This window comes from Pantherophis guttatus, chromosome 2, assembly GCF_059756535.1.
Source record: "Pantherophis guttatus breed Tessera chromosome 2, ASM5975653v1, whole genome shotgun sequence".
Lineage (NCBI taxonomy): Eukaryota > Metazoa > Chordata > Lepidosauria > Squamata > Colubridae > Pantherophis > Pantherophis guttatus.
Window position 1 is genome coordinate 243,285,710 of NC_142064.1, and position 13,338 is coordinate 243,299,047.

Genomic DNA, 13,338 nt, shown 5'->3' on the forward strand with positions numbered 1-13,338 from the left:
TCCTTCTGAGGTGGGTAAAATGAGGACCCAGATTATTGGGGCAATATGCAGACTCTGTAAACTGCACTGTAAAGCGGTATATGAGTCTAAGTGCTACTGCTATTGCTATCCACACACATTTCTATAGACTCAAGTCAGTAGTGGGTGGCCCCCTGTTCAGACCGGTTCACAAGAACCGGTAGTAAAACTGGCGGGAGGCTCCGCCCACTGACCCAGACGTCATCAAAGTTGATCTGCGTATGCGCAGAAGCTTCTGCAGTTGTGCAGAAGAGCGCGTGCGGGTGCGATGCGAACTGGTAGTAAAGGTAAGTAGAACCCACCCCTGACTTAAGGCCACCTTGGTCGAAGAGATTTCATAAACCTAGAGAGGTCATCCACACCAAACACAGGTAGTCCTCAACTGACAGCCATTCATTTCGAGACTACTTCAACTTAGAACTGAGCTGAAAAATATGACTTATATCCTCACACTTATACCCATTGTAGCATGGTCACATGATCAAAATTCAGCTGCTTGGCAACTGGCATGTATTTTGGATGCTTGCCGCAACCCTGGGTCATATGATCGCCATTAGCGTCCTTCTCAACTCATTTCTTCTCCCCTTTTAAATGTAAATTTTAATTTGTTTTTAAATTATTGTCTCAGCCAAATTATTTAATTCGTTTTTATTCTATTTTAAATTTTTGTATTTATGTGTTTTATTCTGTGGCTGTTCACTGCCCTGAGTCCTTCGGGAGTAGGGTGGTATAGAAATCCAATAAAATAAATTTCTGACAAACAAAGTCAATGGGGAAAGCTGGATTCCCTTAATGACTGTGTGATTCGCTTAACATCTGCAGTGATTCACTTAACAACCATAGCAAAAAAAAGGTCATAAAATTGGGTGTGACTCAATTAACAACTGCCTTTCTCCAAGCATATGCACTCCATTTTTTGGCAATTTTCCTAATACAGTGTATCATTGAATATAGTGTTTCCTAATACACTTTTTAAAAACTTTGCAAAATTGGAAACATCTGAATTTTAAATGATTATTAAGGCTTGGATCATATATAGGTACTTCTCCCTTAGTAACCACAACTGGGTCACTGAACAAAGCAGTTGCTAAGTGAGATCGTGCTTACAGTCTTACTACAGCTTTCCTTTGCTTTACAGACCCAAAGGCAAAGGACTGGTTGCAAAATTACTTTTTCGTCAGCATCGTAACTGCAAACTGCCGCTAAACAAGAACTGCCGTGCCTGTATCACTTTTCAAAATGAGAAATTAGAATGAATGCAAATACAGTGAATTTCTCCTTCCTCCCTGAGACATACACGACAAAATGGGGGCATGGTGTTTATCGTCGTTTTTGTAAATAAGTTCCAAACCCAGTTTTCCAGATTGTGAGTGAGATGCCCAAACAGCATTCCAGTCTCTTCATTTTCAAATATAACCAAATAGCAGAGTTGGAAGAGACTTTGGAGGTCTTCTAGTCCAACCCCCTGCTCAAGCAGGAAAGCCTATGCCATTTCCGATAAATGGTTGTCCAATCTCTTCTTAAAAACTTCCAGTGTTGGAGTACCTTCTGGAGCCAAGCTGTACCATTAATTAATTGTTCTAACTTTCAGACATGCATGTACTCTTTCACACATACATCTTGTACTGATTCCCTTCTAAAGTCCTAATATAAATTATAAGGAGGAAATCAGGAATTTGGCTTTGCTAGTCAACTGAGGTTGGCTAATAGGAACCAGATTTCTTGGAGTCTTGTCATTAGTGGCAGCAAGATACCAGAAATCCATCCTCTGCCAGCCACCTGGCCAATCTAATTAACTGACCCTTGGGAAACGGGACGAGGTCCCTATAGTTTTTCAGTCTGTGCTTTTTGGCTGGGTGGGAGATGGATGAAGCAAGGACGAGCAGAGGAACTCTCCCTTAATTTCCCCAAAAATTATCTCTTTTCAGCCTGAATTATTCTTAACTGTTAGTTTCAGTTAAGGAAATAAATGAGCATGTGGAATTTGTAAGTGGGGTCAACATGGAGACCATGCTGTTACAAAGGAGGCAAACCACTTCTGAACACTTCAGGAAGCCAGAAAGGGGCGTTTGCAGATCGAGGCTGTTATGGTGTGATGGCTTATTTATATACACACTTTCGTTTGCAAATGTACAGACGTGGTGTAAAATAAGCTTTCCTGTTCCAATGGAGTTAGATTTCCATGGGAACCCAAGAGTGCCAGAGAATATGCATGGAGACAAAGCCAGCTATGTGTGCCTTCTTCTCAAGCACAAATTGCTTTGGCTTCAAGCATGGATTTCATTTCTCCCTTCGCTTCTTCAGAAGGGAAGAAAAATGAGCCTAATCCATTCTCCCATCAGAGAACCACAGAATCAGAAGGCTGGGAGGGACCTTGGAGGTCTTCTACTCCAACCCCTGCTCAATGCAGGAATCCTTATACCCAGGGTATAAGGATGCTGAGGGTTCGCAGGGGTTCGGAAGCAAAGATTCTGTGCCGTTTGGAGAACCCCAAAATCCCACTCCTGGCTGGCCCCACCCACCTCACCCCACCCCTCCCAGGAGTCCCCGCACAAGTGGTGGGTTGCCCCCGGTTCGGACCGGTTCTATAGAATCGGTAGTAAAACTGGCAGGAGGCTCCGCCCACTGACCCTGACGTCATTAGAAGCAATCTGCGCACACGCGATCCCATTGCGAACTGGTAGTAAAGATAAGTAGAACCCACCCCTCCCCCGCACGGTCCGTTTTGGATGCAGGTAAGTGCAGGGCGTGCGTGGAGGCTCAGGGAGGGTGAAAAACGGGCCTACTGGAAGTTCGGGAGGGCCTCTGGATCCCAGGGAGGGCAAAAACGCCCCCCCCCACCATTTTGCAGGAGGCCATCTGGGCCACGCCCACCATGGGCACGCCCACCCAGCAACCGGGCAGAGAACCCCCATGCTAAAATTTTTGAAGCTCACCCCTGCTTATACCATCCCAGACAAAGCATTGACCAATCTTTCCTTGAAATCCTCCATTGATTAATTGTTCTCACTGTCATAAAATTTATCCTTCCTTCAAGATTGGATCTCTCCTTGATCTCACTTATTGCATCCCAGTATGGCATGCCGATCTGACAGCTGCGGATAGAAAAACACTACAGAGGGTGGTGAGCACAGCACAAAAGATCATGGGCTGTCCCCTGATACCACTAGATGACATCGCTAGGGCTCCCTGCCTGAGAAAAATTCTCAGGGACGACTCTCACCCTGGTCATCACTTCTTTAGCCTCCTACCGTCAGAAAGGAGATTATAGAAGTATAGCCAGCTGCACAAACAGGCTGAAGAGCAGTTTTTATCCATGGGCTGTCAGACTCCTGAATGAGTAATAACATCATAACTATGTAGTATGATGGACTGCAGGGCCGGTGCAATGTGTAACATGTTCACACTGGTGCAATTAGGACTGGGTGTTTTGTTAATATGATTTATTGGTTTAGGGATTTTTTTGTCTTCACTGTGAGCTGTATTGTGTTGGGGGGTGCATTGAGGGAGCTCAACCAATCTCACTGTATATACAATATGTTGTGCACTGACAATAAAGATTTGAATCGAAGAATATTGATCTCTTCTCTCCTTGATCTCCCATTGCATCTCATCTCACTCTCAGGTGCTTTGGAACAGGAGTCCCCTACCCATGGGCCACAATCCAGTACTGGGCCGCAGCCTATTTGGAATCAGGTTGCGGAAGTAGCAGGTGAGTGCATGCACGGACTTGCTCACCGCTCAAGCAGAACTCTCCCCTCCCCCTCCCACCAGTCCGTAAAACCAGAATGGTTGGGGAACTCTGCAATGGAGAATAAATCAATCCCCTCTTTTCTGTGGTAACCCCTCAAATACTGGAAGACAGCTATCATGTTACCTAATCCTAATCTTCAATAGGCTAGACATACATTGACATGATTTTATGCTTTATGATGTATGCCTCCCAGAGTCATTTGTTGAGTTGGGAGGCTATAGAAATCAAATTAATAAGGCAGTTTCTTGTATTTTAAGATATCCTTAATAACCAGAGCTGCCAGTTTATAGACACTGCATTTCAAGAAGTAGAATCATCTTTGTTTCCCGCTTTTAAAATCTACGGATCTCTTTCAATGGACCCAGTGTTAGAAATTAAGCTTTCTAATTACCCTCTATCTTAAAGAAGCACCAAGATTCATACCATGTGATCTGATATTCTAACAGCTAGTCAACAGTTCAATCTTATAGAGGAAGTTATTTGTGCTTCATCATGACTCGGTCTCAAAAACTTCTATGAATTTCATGAAATTGTGCTCTTTGAGGCAGACAATTGTTTGTGACATTCGCAGAAAAGAGCCCAGTTTTGAAATTTTTACAGGAAAAGCTCATTTCACTACAAGTCTGAGATTCCATTTTCTTTTCCTTTCTTTTTCTCCTTTCTCTTTTCTTTTAATTGGCACAAGTCGTTGGTTTTAAGAGCCAGAGCAAATATTTCTTCGGGCCTCCATTTACATCCAGTATGTTTCTTATTACTCATTAGACAATTTGGAGGAGAAAGCTGAAAGGAAAGAAGTTTTCAGAACCAAATCAAAGAAAAACCCTTACTTTTGAAGAGATGGAGAGCGAAAAGACCCATAGAGATTTCTACAGTTTTTAAAAGGTGGGAGTCCATGCATCAGAATGAACATAAATGATCTTTCAGGTTAAGTGTTTTTTTATCAGGGCAACCTGGTCTACCCAAATATGGGACAGGGCATAGCCTTTGCAGGCAGTCGCTTTCGCGACAAACTATTTTTGTGTTAAATTTATATTTTACCGACAAAGAAATAAAGGGAGACTAGTATAGATCTATTTCAAGCTATTTAGCTCTCGTCAGCTAGCCATACCCTACTGGGATTCGAGAAGTAGCCTGGGTTTGAAACCGAGAAGGGTATGGCTAGCTGACGAGAGCTTGAAATAGATCTATGCTAGTCTCCCTTTATTTCTTTGTCGGTAAAAAATAAATTTAATGATCTTTCAGGTTATGGGCATTTTGTAGCGAAGACTGAAACAACTGGAGAAAAGTTTCTAAGAATGGTTGAGAAAACACAAAGATGCTGATATCACAAAGCCCAAAGCTATCTGAACACACAAGGCTGAAGGTTATTAAACCTAATCACAAATTTGGCAGAAAGGAAGTGAAAAAAGACAGTAGTGATGGATTTCTGCTGGCAGCTTTATATTTGGGTTCAGGCTTCTAATGGTGCCAAGGGAAACAAATAATGAAATTGCTAACATGCATATGGGAGAGTGTGATTTGTAAAGCATTCCAGAACGACATCAGTTTAAAAGGTCCAGGGTGGGAATTATTTTCTAGCTGTTATTGTTACTTAGCTGGGCATAAAAAAGAAGAAGAAGCCGTGTGGTTTTTGGAGTCACTCTACCCTCGTCTGTGTTTGGGACAAGGGAGTGAATTTTTGGACATCTGGCAGCCTGGACAAAGATTTCTAGAACATGCATAGAATATAAAACTGCTCTGAGCTCATTTCCTGATTGCAGTGTGTTTTCCCTGATGTTGGGGCTAATGTGGAACAGCCATGCAATCAACCGAATAAGACCTTTTCCCACAGCTACTTGATATCAGAGATGGGTGAATTTCCCAGGTTCAATTTCTCATTATTTTAGGGAATTTGAGGGTTGTTTTTTTTTTTATTTTAAAAAAAATAATCCATACAATTCGTTGGTATTTTGATTTGCATTTTTCTTAAATGATCTTTCTCGTTTGCCTTATGTACATGATTTTAACACAGCTTTTTTCCTAATAAATTGTTGTGCATTGTTTTCCTAAACACATTCGTTTTTGTACAGTTTTTCCCTTAACAAGCTTTAAGAAATTAATAGAGATAGCACTGCAAAATTCAGATACAGGTAGTTCTCAACTTACAACACTTCATTTAGTAACCGAAGTTACGACGGCACTGCAAAAAGTGACTTATGACCATTTTCTCATACTTATGACCATTACAACAATCCCGTGGTCACCTTATCAAAATTCAGATGCTTAGCATCTGACTCATATTTATGACGGTTGCACTGTCCCGAGGTCATCTGATCACCTTTTGCGAGCTTCTGACAAACAAAGTCAGCGGGGAAGACAGATTCACTTAGCTACGATGTTATTAATTTAACAACTGCAGTGATTCACTTAACAATTGTGGCCCCATTGTAAAATGGGACAAAGCTCACTTAACAAATGTCTCGCTTAGCAACAAAAATCTTGGCCACAATTGTGATCCTAAGTCGAGGACTACCTGTAACTGAAATTTGGTTAGTTAGTTAGTTAGTTAGTTACTCTACCAATGAGCAAAAAGTAGTTAACTTTGCATTTAAAAGTGCATTAATAATATTTCTTTCTTATCAGTATTTGGAATTAAATTGACACAGGCATTGTGCAGAACCAGCATTTTTTGGAGAGCACTAAGTTTGAGAATCTGATAACATGAATGCCTTTGGGGAAAGGATGCAATTTAATTGGGAGACCTCCTAATCATATTACCCTAATCATATTATGCTAAAGTGCAGTTTACGAGCCATGAATTTATCAGTTTATGAAAGACAGAGTAGAGTAGCACACAACTAGTGAATAATGTATACCTAAATTAATAATTATAGAGGTTATATTTAAATATAAATTATATTTAATAAATTAAGACATTCCAATTTTATGGGTGGCTAATGAGTTTGTGCGTCATTACCCAAAGAAAAAACACTGTTACCCAATTTGGGGTAATTTGCCCAGATATAGAAAGCACTGCTTTAAACAAATACTTTAAAAAATTGGTTCATTATGACCACTTAGATTAGAAGGTATTATAATTTACAGGTATCTGCAGTTGTAGAATAAAGATGATTAAAAAAACTGTCCTCCTAGATTTAATCCTAAAAACAAACAAAAATCACCCAGAATGGACAGCCAAAAGTGCTTAGAACATACCATAGACATCTGATAGAAGTCACCTTTTGCGACCGTCTGACAGGAAAGTCAATGGGGAAGCCACATTCACTTAACAGTCACTCATGCGCTCGTCACCTCCCGGATTGACTACTGCAATGCTCTCTACATGGGGCTGCCCTTGAAGACCACTCGGAGGCTTCAGCTGGTGCAGAATGCGGCCACACGGGTAGTGATGGGAGTGTCCCGACACTCTTATGTTGCACCCCTCCTGCGGGACCTGCATTGGCTACCGGTTGCCCTCTGGGTGAGATTCAAGGTGCTGGTAATTACCTATAAAGCCCTACATGGCTTAGGCCCGGGGTACCTGGCGGACCATCTGCAGCCAGAGACAGCTCCCCATTGCCCGGTGCGCTCTCACAGGGAGGGCCTCCTTGGGGTCCCGTCGGCCAGACAGTGTCAGTTGGCGACTCCCAGGGAGCGGGCCTTCTCTGTGGGTGCGCCTACTCTGTGGAATCAGCTCCCCATGGAGCTCCGGATGGCCCCTGACCTTCGCTCTTTCCGCCGTGACCTCAAAACATGGCTATTTGGCCTGGCCGGATTGGACTGAAGGGGTTTTTAAAGGGGATTGTATTGGTTTTTATATCTGAATACTGAATTTTATGTGTTTTTTATCGTTGTGAGCTGCTCTGAGTCCTTTGGGAGAGAGGGCGGCATACAAGTTTAATAAAATAAATAAATAAATAAATAAATAAATAAATAAATAAATAAATAAATAAATAAATAACAACTGTGTCACCAACTTAACCACTGCTGTGATTTACTCAACAACTGTGGAAATGAAGGTCGTAAAATGAGGCAGAACTCACTGAACGACTGTCTCACTTACCAATTTAAATTTTGGGCTCAGTTGTGGTCGTAAGTCAAAAGCTACCTGTATGGTCTGAATTATTAGAAGATAGTTTAGATGGGAAGGAGATGCAATTTGCAACAGAAAGCATATCTTCCGGTTTTTATTCAAAGCGGCCACCAAAGCCTTAGAGAAGTCAATATCTTCGTGGAGGATAAGCCTATTAAGAGCTACCCAAATGGGTACATGTTGTCTTCACTATCAAAGCCAGTATGTGTCCTAATATGAAAAGCTGAGTGGATGTGATCAGCTCCAATTAGGCCCTGTGGGTGGGCTTCTTAGTTGCATCTCTTTGCAAAGAGAGAAATTTCGATGGCCTAGCTCTTCTTCTGTTTCATAACATCAACATAACATACTAGAAACTTCAGGATGTAATTTGATGCAATCAATAGACACATCCAAACATACTCTGGGTAATGATCAAGGCAGAAATAAGATGATCGATGGCAGTTCTTCAGCGTGTGACAAAAGAGAAGATAAAAACCGAAGCACTCTCAGCTAATCATTGATTCAAATACAAGACGTGAAGAATACTTACAAAAAGGACTAATAGCTGAAATGGATCATAGGGACTAATGACATGGATTTCCACTACATTGTCAAAACGGCAAGGTAGAAATTGTCATTCCTTATATCAAACAACAAGCCTCACCTAAATACATATACAATAGAGTCAATTTTTTTACATATTCTTAAAATGACTTCTTTTTTTAAAAAAGAACGCTCGTTTTGATGTCACAATCATGCACCTAGTTTCAAATGTTCACGTGCTTTCCTGATAAAGATGCACATAAACACATTTGATAAACCACTAAAAACGTATTGAATAGATGAAAAATAATGTAAAATGGTATTGTTAGGAAAACTTTCCTTCTTGTTCTTTTTTTTTTTATTGAAAAAGTTTTTCAAATACAGATTTCCCCCCTTTTTTTCTCCCCCCTTCTCCCTAACCCCCCCTCTCCACCCCTCCCCCTGTGACTTCTTCAAAGTAAGATCCAAATTCATAACAGATTATATAGTACTTTACCATCCCCTTACTCCATCCCCCAAATACTGACCCTTTCTTTCTAATAATATTATTATATCCCCCTTTTATTATACATTTCAAAATAACATTCTACTATAACATTATGTGATAACTTCTGGTTTAGCATAGTAATATTATTATAACTCCTTCTTGTTCTTTTATCGTGCCTATATTATTTTAGATGGTCTATTGCAGTGATGGCTAACCTTTTCCGGACTGAGTGGCCAAAGCGGCATGTGGACCCAACCCCCCCCCCAAATGCAATACGTGAGTGGGCCCTGTGCATGCACCCCGCACATGCGAATGCAGCCCCCCCGCATGCACCCAAGTCCCCCATGCATGCACACGCATTCCCCATGCGCCCCCTCCGCATGTGCATGCACTTTGCCCTGTGCATGCGCACGCACCATCCCATGTGTGCCCCGCTCCCATGCATGCACACACCCCTCCCCCGTGCACCGCGTGCATGCGTGGCAGAGACCTGAAGAACAGCTGGCCAGTAGGAGGTGCACGTGCATGCATGGCTGAGCTGGGGCAACGGCTCACATGCCCACAGAGAGGGTGCTGCATGCCACCATTGGCACGTGTGCCATAGGTTCGCCATCACGGGTCTATTGAGCAAACAAAAGGAATGAATGTTTGTCGAAAGAAGCAAAAAAAAATAATCCACTGAATAATAGCATATTTCTATCCTTTTGGCTATTTGGAAATGAGAGTTTGGGTATGTTAGGAGAAATAAGGAAGTAAAATGAATGCTTTGGGAAGGTGGTATCTTGTGTAGTAAAACAAGAGGAATTATTTATTTATTTAATATAATTTGTATGCCGCCCTATCTCCGTAGGAATCAGGGCGGCTCACAACAAATAAAAACAAACCCAATGAAACGTAAAATACATAAATATGCATACATAAAATACACAAATGTATAAATATATACAAATGTATAAATTTAAACATATATTAAAACCCATTAAAATAATCAAAAAAACCCTCAGTCCAGGCTGGACGATGTGAACAGCCATATTTTTAATTCGCGGCGGAAGGTGCGAAGGTCAGGAGCCAACCGAAGCCCCAGGGGGAATTAGGGTCAAGAGTGAATGGATGCTGAATTAATGTAGTTTGAATGCAATAGAGCTTGAACAGTTCAAAAGAAGTATAACAAAATAACAGAAGAACAGAGTTGGAAAGGACTCTGGAGGTCTTCTAGTCCAAGCCGCTGCTCAAGCAGGAGATCCTATACTGTTATAGAGTTTGCAGCAATCCAACAGCACACAAGTAAATAATTCAGCAGAATTCATTTATATAAGAAACTTCTTTATATACAATACCCATGCAGCAGAAGCTAGAACCAGAACTCAGAATCCATATATATATATATCAGCGAAGGTAAACCATACCCAGGCTCCGAACTGTCTGACATAGTTCTCAGTCACCAAACAGTTCCCATTGGCTGACTTGTTGTTATTGCTATCGCAGCTCATAATTTCTTACACACTGACATATACCATTCCAGACAAGACTGTCCAGTCCAGGGGTGGGTTCTACTTACCTTTACTACCGGTTCGCAGCAGGGCCGAGTGCTCTTCTGATGACGTCGGGGTCGGTGGGCGGAGCCTCCTGCCAGTTTTACTACCAGTTCTATAGAACCGGTGCAAACCGGGGGCAAACCACCACTGGCCCAGTCTTTTCTTAAAAGCCTCCAGTAATTGCCTTATGAAAGCAAACTGTTCCACTGGTTAATGGTCCTCATTGATAGGAAATTTCTCCTTAGTTCTCGGTTGCTTCTTTCCCTGATTAATTTCCATCCATCATTTCTTGTCTTGCCCTTTGATGCTTTGGAGAATAGATTGTCCCACTCTTTTATGTAGCATCCGCTCAAACATTGGAACACTGTTATCATATCACCCCTAGTCCTTCTTTTCACTAGACTAGATCTACCCAATCCCTGCAACCGTTCTTCATATGTTTTAGCCTCCAGGCTCCTAATCGTCTTTGCTGCTCTTTTCTGCACTCTCTCTTTTTCATAATATGGTGACCAAAAAAGATGCTGACTGTTTGGAAAGAGTACAGAAGAGAGCAACAAAGATGACTGAAACCTCCAATAGAGAGTTGGCACATTAATAAAAGTTTTTGAAAACAATGTGCTGAGCACATTGTAAGCCGCCCTGAGTCTTCGGAGAAGGGCGGCATATAAATCAAATTAAAAAAAAAACAAAAAAAACCTCAAAAGCACAAAAAACGGGGGAGGGGGAAAGCAAAATATTGTTGATGTTAAGATGATTTATCATATGGAGGCAATGAATTGCATAACAAATATATGAAGGAAGAGTGAATGAGTCAAGACAAAGGGGAAAGACCAACAAAGATAAAATCTTCAAAAACAAAGGTGAGCAGTTTAAAGAATGAATGATAATGTAAGGACAGGATACACGTTAGGTAGCTGACAAGAACAGAAAGGTGTGGAGAGAAAACATGAGCAATAACCTATAAACAAGATTGAGCTATGTTTTCTTCTCCTTTTCTTGTCTTCCATCCCTTATTATTTTTTAATCATTTTTTAGAGTTTAAAATTTCCTTTCCCCAGAAAGAATAATGTAATGACTATTTACATATACATATATAGTGGCGAGTGAGAGTGGTGTGGTGGCCTAGAGGTGAAGCTCTCACCTCACAATCAGAGGGCTGTGAGTTCGATCCTAGGCAGAGGCAGCTATTTCTCTCTCTGGGCACACTGAGAATATATCTGCTGAAAAAAAACCCTGCATTGGCGACAGGAAGGGCATCTGGCCAGTAAACATCCAGCTCCATTCAGTTGCCCCGACTCCACCCCACAAAGGATTATGGGGTCAAGGCTATGGTTTTCCCAGTTGTAATGTATGGCTGTGAAAGTTGGACCATAAGAAAGGCTGAGCGCCAAAGAATTGAGGCCTTTGAACTATGGTGCTGGAGAAGACTCCTGGGAGTCCCTTGGACTGCAAGGCGATCAAACAGGTCAGTCCTAGAGAAGATCAACCCTGACTGCTCCTTAGAAGGCCAGATCCTGAAGATGAAACTCAAATATTTTGGCCACCTAATGAGAAGGAAGGACTCACTGGAGAAGAGCCTAATGCTGGGAAAGATTGAGGGCAGAAGAAGAAGGGGACGACAGAGAATTAGTTGGCTGGATGGAGTCACTGAAGCAGTAGGCGTGAGCTTAAATGGACTCCAGAGGATGGTAGAGGACAGGAAGGCCTGAAGGAACATTGTCCATGGGGTCGCGATGCGTCGGACACGACTTTGCAACTAACAACAACAAAAAAAAAGAAGAGGATAATGATGATGATATAGTGGTGAGCGGCATGGTAACCTAGAGATGGCGCTCTTGTCTTACAATCAGGAGGCTGTGAGTTCGATCCTAGGTAGGGGCAGATGTTTCTCTACCTGGGAGCAATGAGTAAGTATGGTGCAAACTCCACATTGGCATCAGGAAGGGCATCTGTCCAGTAAACACTCAAGCTCCATTCAGTTCCCCTGACTCCATCCCAATGCAAGGGATTACAGGGTCATTGAAAGAAAAAAATCGTGAGGAGTTGGTGTGGAATAGTGATGAGTGCAATGTTGTTAGACGTGAAAAACCAGGTTAGGGACAAATCGTCATGGAGAAAACCAATCTCCGTGGTCACGAAGAGTCAACAACAGCCTGATATGGCATCTAATCGATCATTATATATGAATGAGCAAGGAACGTATTTATGGAGCTATCATTATCAAACAAAACTCCCAAGCAAATAAGAGAACAAACATTGCTTTCATTCTTTTCAAGCCAGCCCGCCTCTCTCCGCTGAGGACACAGAACTCTCACATTTATTCTCGAATAAGGTAGAAAGCTGGTGAATGTAAATCGAAAAATAAAAAAAAAATATTACGTTGACACATGCTAATTGTTTGCAGAGTTTACACACAGACCTTTCGAAAATTGTTTAGATTTTCCTAGACACCTGCTGAACCTTATTCTTGAACTTTCAGCAGCCCGTTTCAGTTCGTACTGGTAATTGTTGAGCTTCAGAGTATGAAGAATTAGTCCCTGAGTTTTTCTTTTTTCCCTCCCTATCTCTTTTACTTTCTGGACCATTTCCTGTAGTTTTGGGTTGTAGGCCTGACAGCAGAAAGCTTTCTTTAGAATTAATCTTTATGCCCCTCTGACTCCTTTTTGGGCAAAGAGCAAGCTATAAATGCTCCCAATAAATATAAGCGTGCTTTGTCTGCAGCATTTCAAAGGTTCACAATGTCACAGATGCACAATGGAAAGTGCCACACTGGAAATTGCCCAGACATGTCCATACCTGTGGTAGAATCCTCTACAAAGCACATCCCAAGAGCTTTTATAAACTCAGTGCCCTGAGCCAATTATTCCTGCAAAGATCCCGAAGGTAAGAAATCCACTTTTTACCAAGAAAAGACTTCCTTTTAACCCAGAAACCAAGAAAGGAGAAACTA